This window comes from Aquarana catesbeiana, linkage group LG01 (assembly GCF_042186555.1).
Source record: "Aquarana catesbeiana isolate 2022-GZ linkage group LG01, ASM4218655v1, whole genome shotgun sequence".
Taxonomy (NCBI): domain Eukaryota; kingdom Metazoa; phylum Chordata; class Amphibia; order Anura; family Ranidae; genus Aquarana; species Aquarana catesbeiana.
This window is the reverse complement of record NC_133324.1, coordinates 216,708,761-216,718,878: the sequence shown is the minus strand read 5'-3', so window position 1 is coordinate 216,718,878 and position 10,118 is coordinate 216,708,761.

The following is a 10,118-nucleotide window of genomic DNA, read 5'->3' as shown; positions in this document are numbered from 1 at the left end:
CTGTGACCTGTTTACTGGACTCTGCTCTGCTATCCGCCTGCATCTGACCCCTGGCCTGCCTCCGACTTTGAACCTGCCTGACCCCCCTGTACCGTGCTGACCGCCTGCTGCCAAACCTGCTTGTGACCTGGACTTTGTATCTGCCTGCTCCTTTTGTACCGTGCTGACTGCCTGTTGCCAACCTTGCTTGTGTTCGATCTGCCTGCTCCTGCTCTGCACCTGTAGCTGAGCTACAGGCTACCTATCATCTCCTGCCAGCTTGCATCAGGACTTTGGGCCTCATCCCTGCTAACCACCCGCAAGGCTCTCATACCATTCTGTGCTCCCGTGCCTTCTGTGTGCTCTATCAGGGGCCGGGAACCAGATACGTATGGGAGGCCATCCTCTGCTATATCGGGTTCGTCAGTCTGATACGGGTAAGTCTGACAGAGGCCTCCCCCACCCCCGCCTGGGCCCTGGCTTAACGGGAAACTCCAGATGAAACCTCCTCAACAGACGAGGCGCAAAGATCTCAGATGCAGTGATCCAAGACCTCTCCTCAGGACCAAACCCTTCCCAATGTACGAGGTACTGAAGAATGCCTCTACAGCGCCGGGAATCGAGAACTTGACTAACCCCGTACTTAAGATTATCCTCAGAGACCGAAACCGAGGTAGGGAGAGGACGAGAGGACTTATTGAGGGCTAAAGGCTTCTTAGGAATGGGTAAAGGCATAAGAAGACCATCAGGAGTCTGAGCAGGGTCCTCCAGACCCTTAAAGATGAGCTAGGCATCCAACACAGGATCATCAGACTGGGCAGAAGTCAGTGGATCCCTGAGACCAGGTTGGTTAGAAAGTGACATGTCACAGAAGTCAAGCTGGATAGCTTCACTGGGCATAGGCTGAACTGGTGCAGAGGCCAAATGACCAGCATTGCCAGGTGCAGCGACCACCAGAATCGCATCACAGGGCGTGGCGACTGTGGAACTGGTAGATGAGTCAGCCTGGGTGTGCGTCCAAGGGGGTCCAGGAACAAGCAAAGGTAAATGACCATGCAAACTGGAGTGAATGATCGGCTCAAGTTCACAGGTGGGCTCCTCATCCAGAGTGCCACATGACCCAGAGAGTGCCTCAGCCCGACTATTGCAGGAGACATTCCAGAAATCGCTATATGCAGCGGGAAGAGAAGAAGATACTGGGATGGTGGCAACAGGAAGTTTCTCTTTTGGGGTAACCTTGAGTAGGCAGGAAGAGGAACAGGAGGAACCCCAAGCCAGGATCCGTCCAGCAGTCCAATGTGTGGAGAATGGAACCGTAACCAAGGAAGACCTAATATGATAGGAGATGAAGCCTTAGGCAAGACAAGGAAGGATATCCACTCCTGGTGGAGTGTCCCTACCGACATCTTAACAGGAAGGGTCTGGAAGCGGATAGGACCCCCTGGGAGAACAGTGCCATCAATCGCCAAGACCACCAATGGCGTTGAAAGGGGCAAAAGGGTAGGTCTCATGGAAGATGCAGTTTCCCAATCCATGAAATTGCCAGCGGCTCCGGAATCCAGATGTGCCGAGACCGAACGAGGGGAAGCGCTGACAAGAAGGAACACAGAAAGAAGAAGACGAGAAGGTGAAGGTGATACTTCAGGGTCTAATACTCCACCTTTCAGATGTATTAGCCCCGATCGTTTTTCCAGACGAAGAGAACAAGTGTCACGAAAATGACCTTTGGCCCCACAATGGAGGCACGGGCCTAGAGACAACTTGATCCAGCCCAGCTGCATAGGTTCCTCAGCAGACAGGGGGTGCTCCTCGGATCGAAGAGAAGGGACTGGGAGCTCAAGCTGCCTAAGGAACGGGGAGTGCTGGCGTCTTTTTTCCAGGGCCCTCTCCTGAAAGCGAATACCGATCTGGTTACACAAGGTGATGACACCGTCCAGATCAGCAAGAAGGGATCTTCCTGCTAATTCATCCTTCACTCTATCAGAGAGGCCATGTAAAAAGGTTGCAACTAGGGCCTCATTATTCCAGCTCAATTCAGCTGTGAGGATACGGAACTGAAGAGCATACTGTCCCACAGAAGCAGACTCTTGACGGAGACTTAAAAGAGCGCTAGCCGCTGAGGAGACACGACCCGGTTCCTCAAAGATATTCAGAAAAAGTTTCAAGAAATCTAACAGGCTAGAAACCACTGGATCATTCAGTTCCCACAGAGGGGCAGCCCAAGCTAGCACCTCGTCGGACAGGTGGGATATAATACAGGCTACTTTAGCCCAATCGGACAGGAAGTTTTGGGGCTGAAGTTCAAAATAAATCATGCACTGGCTAAGGAACCCCCTGCAAGCCTTTCTAGTCCCCAGAGAAACAGGCCGGAGCTGGCAGTTGTAATGAATGTGTGGCTGCGACTGATGCGATAGATGCAGCAGCAGATAGCGGTTGAGTTTGTTGAACCAGGGGTCCTAATGAGGCCTGAACCTGTTCAAAACGCGATGCCAAATCCTGAAGGAATCGCATCACCTGGGTCTGATGCGATTCCTGGGTCTCAAGTCTGCGAACTAAGCCCTGCAACGGATCATCTGCGGGTAGCGGCACATCAGCCGGGTCCATGGCTGATCAAACTGTCAGGTCACCTTGAGGCTAGGTGACAGATGCACTCTGTAGGAGTCAGAAGTGCACCGCAAGGTAGTGGACCCTAGGACTGACTGCTGCGGATTGAACCCTGAGAGGTTCAGGAAGCAAGTCTACTGGATAACTGATACAGATCCCACTGGGAGCTAGAGCATAGATTCCCCAGGGTGCGGAGTCTAAGAGCCAGCAGGTTCACCAGAGCCTCCAGTGGTGAGGATGGACTGCGCTGCAGTCTGGCTCCAGGTCGCGGCCCCCAGGGTCTCACAGCTCACACTCACGGTAGACTACAGGAGAAGAGGAAGGAGGCAGCAGGCTGGAACAACAAGGAAAGTAAGGGACAAGCCAAGGTCGGGGCCACAAGCAGACAAGGACAACAGAGTTCACGCCAAGGTTCAGGGTCACAGGCAAACAGGGATGGTCAGGGACACGCCAAAGGTCAGGGTCACGAGCAGACAGGAATAGTTAAGAACAGGCCAAAGTCGGTAACTGGAATCAGACGTAGGAAACACAGCAAGTACACACGAAAGCTAACACACGATGGTTGATCAGCACTGCTGGCTTGCAGTGCACAGGTTAATATAGGGTTCCCTGATAGGGCCTGGGGTGGGGCCATGCTTAGAGGAGAGGTTATAAAACCAGTCAGGTGAGAGGCAGCTGGTCTTTAGAGATGAACACATAGAGACAGGTAAGCTGACAGAAAACTCTATTGCATAACCATGACAAGAGGCTTCCGTCGGGCCACTCTGCCATAAAGCCCCGACTGGTGGAGGGCTGCAGTGATGGCTGACTTTCTACAACTTTCTCCCATCTCCCGACTGCATCTCTGGAGCTCAGCCACAGTGATCTTTGGGTTCTTCTTTACCTCTCTCACCAAGGCTCTTCTCCTCCGATAGCTCAGTTGGGCCGGACGGCCAGCTCTAGGAAGGGTTCTGGTCGTCCCAAACGTCTTCCATTTAGGGATTATGGGGGCCACTGTGCTCTTTGGAACCTTAAGAGCAGCAGAATTTTTTTTGTAACCTTAGCCAGATCTGTGCCTTGCCACAATTCTGTTTCTGAGCTCTTCAGGCAGTTCCTTTGACCTCATGATTCTCATTTGCTCTGACATGCACTGTGAGCTGTAAGTCTTATATAGACAGGTGTGTGGCTTTCCTAACCAAGTCCAATCAGTATAATCAAACACAGCTGGACTCAAATGAAGGTGTAGAACCATCTCAAGGATGATCAGAAGAAATGGACAGCACCTGCGTTAAATATACGAGTATCACAGCAAAGGGTCTGAATACTTAGGACTATGTGATATTTCAGTTTTTTTTAATAAATCTGCAATATGGGGTGCTGTCTGTACATTAATGAGGAAAAAAAATGAACTTAAATGATTTTAGCAAATGGCTGCAATATAACAGAGTGAAAAATTTAAGGGGGTCTGAATACTTTGTCCCCACTGTACCTATTATATATCTTTTATTCTGGGAGAAGGTACTTTTAGAAGAAACAGTGAGGCTGCCGTTTCTAAATTGATTCTGAAAATTTGTTTCCCATGTTTCCCACACTGATCCCTTATGTCTCAACTTTTTGAATGCTTCTAGTTCAGAACAAATATATATAAGGACTTCTAATTTTATTTCAATTGACCTAATCCTATATCAGTGATTCAGCAATTATTAAAGCTGTTGGATCAACATGACAGTTCGTTAATTGGTATTTTAAGAAGGAAGCTAATCCTGTAAAAAAGCATTTTATAAAAGGTTTTCTTTAAAGCCTAATGCCATTGTAACAAAATTGGTATTTAACCACTTCAGCTCCCCCTTAATGACCAGTTCATTTTTTGCTATTTAGCATTGCGCTATTTTAACTGGCAATTGCTGAGTCATGCTACGCTGTACCCAAACAAAATTTATATAATTTTGTTTCACACGAATAAAGCTTTCTTTTGGTGGTATTTGATCACCACTGGGTTTTATTTTATAAACGTAAATAGTCCAAAAATTTTGAAAATAAAATAATATTCTTTACTTTCTGCTAAAAAATAAATAAAATTTCTTCAAATTTGTAAATATGTATTTTGTTACATCAGGTTACCAAAAAAAATATCAATAAGTGTATATTGATTGGTTTGCGTGAAGGTTATAGAGTCTACAAATTATGGTGTATACAGTATCTCACAAAAGTGAGTACACCCCTCACATTTTTGTAATTATTTTATTAAATCTTTTCATGTAACAACACTGAAGAAATGACACTTTGCTACAATGTAAAGTAGTGAGTGTACAGCTTGTATAACAGTGTAAATTTGCTGTCCCCTCAAAATAACTCAACACACAGCCATTAATGTCTAAACCACTGGCAACAAAAGTGAGTACACCCAGGGCCGATCCTAGGGTCACAGACGCCTGGGTGCAGAAATATTTCTGGCGCCCCCACAAAAGGGGCGTGGTCATCTTACCAACTCCTCCCCTTTACAAATGTTGATATGGCAACGACTCAAACACAGAGATGCTCCCCCTTAAAAGTCTTCGTTACCTTGGGATCCTCCCATGATCTCTTAACAATAAAGAAAATACAGAAAGAGAGCACACTAATGAGACCTGGAGGGGAGTCTCTCTGATGCACACACAGAAGGCTGTCTGTTAGAAAGAGCCCCTAGACATAATACGGTCAAAGACTGCAGACATGATACAAGAGATGGTCAGAGACTGCAGACATAATATAGGAGAAGGTCAGAGACTGTAGACATAATACAAGAGACAGTCAGAGACTGTAGACATGATACAGGAGATGGTCAGAGACTGCAGACATAATACAGGAGATGGTCAGAGACTGCAGACATGATACAAGAGACGGTCAGAGACTGCAGACATAAAGGAGAAGGTCAGAGACTGTAGACATGATACAAGAGACAGTCAGAGACTGTAAACATGATACAGGAGATGGTCAGAGACTGCAGACATAATACAGGAGATGGTCAGAGACTGCAGACATGATACAAGAGACGGTCAGAGAGTGCAGACATAATAAAGGAGAAGGTCAGAGACTGTAGACATGATACAAGAGACAGTCAGAGACTGTAAACATGATACAGGAGATGGTCAGAGACTGCAGACATAATACAGGAGATGGTCAGAGACTGTAGACATGATACAGGAGATGGTCAGAGACTGCAGACATAATACAGGAGATGGTCAGAGACTGCAGACATGATACAAGAGACTGTCAGAGACTGCAGACATAATAAAGGAGAAGGTCAGAGACTGTAGACATGATACAAGAGACAGTCAGAGACTGTAAACATGATACAGGAGATGGTCAGAGACTGCAGACATAATACAGGAGATGGTCAGAGACTGCAGACATGATACAGGAGATGGTCAGAGACTGCAGACATGATACAAAAGACGGTCAGAGACTGCAGACATAATATAGGAGAAGGTCAGAGACTGTAGACATGATACAAGAGACAGTCAGAGACTGTAGACATGATACAGGAGATGGTCAGAGACTGCAGACATAATACAGGAGATGGTCAGAGAATGCACACATGATACAAGAGACGGTCAGAGACTGCAATCGTAGTACAGGAGATGGTCAGAGACTGCAGACATGGTACAGGAGATGGTCAGAGACTGCAGACATAATATAGGAGAAGGTTAGAGACTGTAGACATGATACAAGAGACAGATTAGGAGATCTGGATGGCCGCACTTCCATGAAAACAGCACCTTTATTGTAGTAAAAAGTTTACAGGTCACATCAAGGTGGATACATAGAATTCTAACTAACGCATTTCACATCATCAGATGCTTACTCATAGCGAGACCCCCCCAGGACAAACCCCCCTCCATTAGTACAGACCCCCAGGACAAAGCCCCCCCTCCATTAGTATAGACCCCCCCAGGACAAACCCCCCCTCAATTAGTACAGACCCCCAGGACAAAGCCCCCCTCCATTAGTACAGACCCCCCAGGACAACCCCCCATTAGTACAGACCCCCAAGACGAACCCCCCTCCATTAGTACAGACCTCCCCAGGACAAAGCCCCCCCTCCATTAGTACAGACCCCCCCAGGACAACCCCCCTCCATTAGTACAGACCCCCCAAGACCAATCCCCCCTCCATTAGTACACCCCCCCCAGGAAACCCCCCTCCATTAGTACAGACCCCCTTAGGACAGACCCCCCCTCTATTAGTAAAAACCCCCCTCCATTAGCGTACACAAAAACACCCGGGCGGCAGCTGAAAAGGAGAGGACAGTGTGCAGCCACGCCACCCGGGTGGAGAGCAGATGGAGACAGGCTTGGGCGGGAGGACAGAGGAGGAGAACACGTCAGGCACGGACCACCCCCCTAGCGATGTTACTGTGGGGCAGGTCTCTCTCCACACAGAGACCAGTCGCTCCGATCTCCGGCGCTGCTCTCCTTCTCTGACAGGAGGAGAGAGGGGGGACGGGCTGCCACTTGAGCCTCGAAAACAACAGTGGCGGCTGTGACCTGCGGAGAGAGCCGCCTCTGGACACAGAGAGGAGGAGGAGGGAGGGGAGCACTCTGGCGCTTCAGCGCCCCCACCTCTCTGGTGCCCGGGTGCACTGCACCCCGTCTGGGATCGGCCCTGAGTACACCCCTAAGTGAAAACGTCCAAATTGGGCCCAAAGTGTGAATATTGTGTGGCCACCATTATTTTCCAGCACTGCCTTAACCCTCTTGGGCATGGAGTTCACCAGAGCTTCACAGGTTGCCACTGGAGTCCTCTTCCACTCCTCCATGATGATATCACGGAGCTGGTGGATGTTAGAAACCTTGCGCTCCTCCACCTTCTGTTTCAGGATGCCCCACAGATGCTCAATAGGGTTTAGGTCTGAAGACATGCTTGGCCAGTCCATCACCTTTACCCACAGCTTCTTTTGTAAGGCAGTGGTCATCTTGGAGGTGTGTTGGGGTCATTATGTTGGAACACTGCCCTGCAGTCCAGTCTCCAAAGGGAGGGGTTCATGCTCTGCTTCAGTATGTAACAGTACACGTTGCCATTCATAGTTCCCTCAATGAACTGTAGCTCCCCAGTGCCGGCAGCACTCATGCAGCCCCAGACCATGACACTCCCACCACCATGCTTGACTGTAGGCAAGACACACTTGCCTTTGTGCTCCTCACCTGATTGCCACCACACACGCTTGACATCATCTGAACCAAATAAGTTTATCTTGGTCTCATCAGACCACAGGACATGATTCCAGTAATCCATGTCCTTAGTCTGCTTGTCTTCAGCAAACTGTTTTCGGGCTTTCTTGCATCATCTTTAGAAGAGGCTTCCTTCTGGGACAACAGCCATGCAGACCAATTTGATGCAGTGTGTGGCGTATGGTCTCAGCACTGACAGGCTGACCCCCCACCCCTTCAACCTCTGCAGCAATGCTGGCAGCACTCATATGTCTGTTTCCCAAAGACAACCTCTGTATATGACGTTGAGCACGTGCACTCAACTTCTTTGGTCGACCATGGCGAGGCCTGTTCTGAGTGGAACCTGTCCTGTTAAACCGCTGTATGGTCTTGGCCACCGTTCTGCAGCTCAGTTTCAATCTTTCAATCAGTTGCAATGTTCTTATAGCCTAGGCCATCTTTATGTAGAGCAACGATTCTTTTTTTCAGATCCTCAGAGAGTTCTTTGCCATGAGGTGCCATGTTGAACTTCCAGTGACCAGTATGAGCGAGTGATTGCGATAACACCAAATTAACACACCTGCTCCCCATTCACACCTGAGAACTTGTAATGCTAATGAGTCACATGACACCGGGGAGGGAAAAATGGCTAATTGGGCCCATTAATGGCTGTGTGTTACATTATTTTGAGAGGACAGAAAATTTACACTGTTATACAAGCTGTACGCTCACTACATTGTACCAAAGTGTAATTTCTTTAGCGTTGTCACATGAAAAGATAGAATAAAATATTTACAAAAATGTGAGGGGTGTACTCACTTTTGTGAGATACTGTATACAGGAATTTTCTAATACTAGTATGGCGGCGATTGTTGACTTCTAGTGGGACCGTGATAGTGCAGCAGGCAATCTGACACTGACGTACACTTGGTGGAGGGGGGACGACTAACTGCCACTGACATCACCAGCGACACTAATACAGTGATCAGTGCTAATATTATATATTGTCACTGTATGAAACTAGCTGGGAAACGGTTAACATCCAGGGGCAATGATAGGGTTAACTGTGTGCCTAACACATGTAATGTGTGCTTTGCAGGGAGAAAAAAAAAAAAAAACAGCCACATCTCTGCTCTATGTACAGGACCCTGTGCTGTTGGTAAATACAGGGCTCTGTACTGTGATTCGCTATGCCGATCAGCGGGTTCCATCCATGAATTAATTGGCTCGGACCTGCTAACCGACTTGTGCTGTAGCGAATCACAGCACAGATGGGGCAGCGGGCAAACGCACCCCCTACCCAGAAATGCCAGATTATGTACATGTAGGTGATCCGGAGCAGAACGGATGCCCCCTCTCCATATATGTGCATGGAGCAGTCTGCAAGAGGTTAAATAAAAAGACATTGCAAAACAATACTTTTATCACACCCCCAAAATAGGAGGAATAACAGAAATATGAGGGCTGCCATTGCTGTCCTCCTGAAAAAGTAAGTTACCTGGCTATGTCCGACTTGAGTTTTTTTACATCAGAGACTCAGAACACGCTTGCTGTAAATGTGTCAGAAAAGTTTCACAGCTCCTTATCTCTATACTTGTCCCAGGTCAGACTCAGCACTGAAAACAAAGCATCAGCACGATAGCTAGGGAACTAGCAATCCTAAAAGGTTAGCAATGGCATCCCCTTTGTTCTTTCACAACCAATTCTCTTTATAGGAATTCAATTAAAAAAAAATGTATTAAAAAAAAAAAATCTCCATTAAACCAGAGGAATGCTTAGCAGGGCTCAGAAAGTGTCTACAATGCCATTACAAAAACTACTAATAATAATAAAGTATTCTTTAAAGCTGATTTCCAGTTACTTAAAAACAAACATCAGTCAATGATATTATATGTTAAAAAAGTAGTACATGTATTTTAAAATGCAAGTTTCCGAATTTGACTAGGTATTGCCTCTTGCAATCCCTGTACAGCAGCAGCTACACAGAAAGGGACTTAGTAGCCAATTAGTGTACTGCATTACACATGTGCCGACAGGTAACATGCTGACATGAGGAGAAAGAGTGAACAGACAGATGACTCCTCGCTGTTCCGCTGTGCCTTTACCGTCCAATCACCGCTGGGGGCAGAGAGGTGACCAGTGTGTATTCCTGAACCATAGTGGAGAAAAGTCAGGTCACCAACCAAGCTTGTACCATTTACAACATAACCTGGCTCATTTATATCAAAGCAGACTCTACAAGCAAATCCCTATGTCTGGTGCGAAATACACAAATGTTGCTTACCATTAAGAGGGAAAGGTTGATAGAAAAGTTGTTGCATGTAGTAACTGCAGAACATTTGCAATTGATAGAGATTGCATATAGAT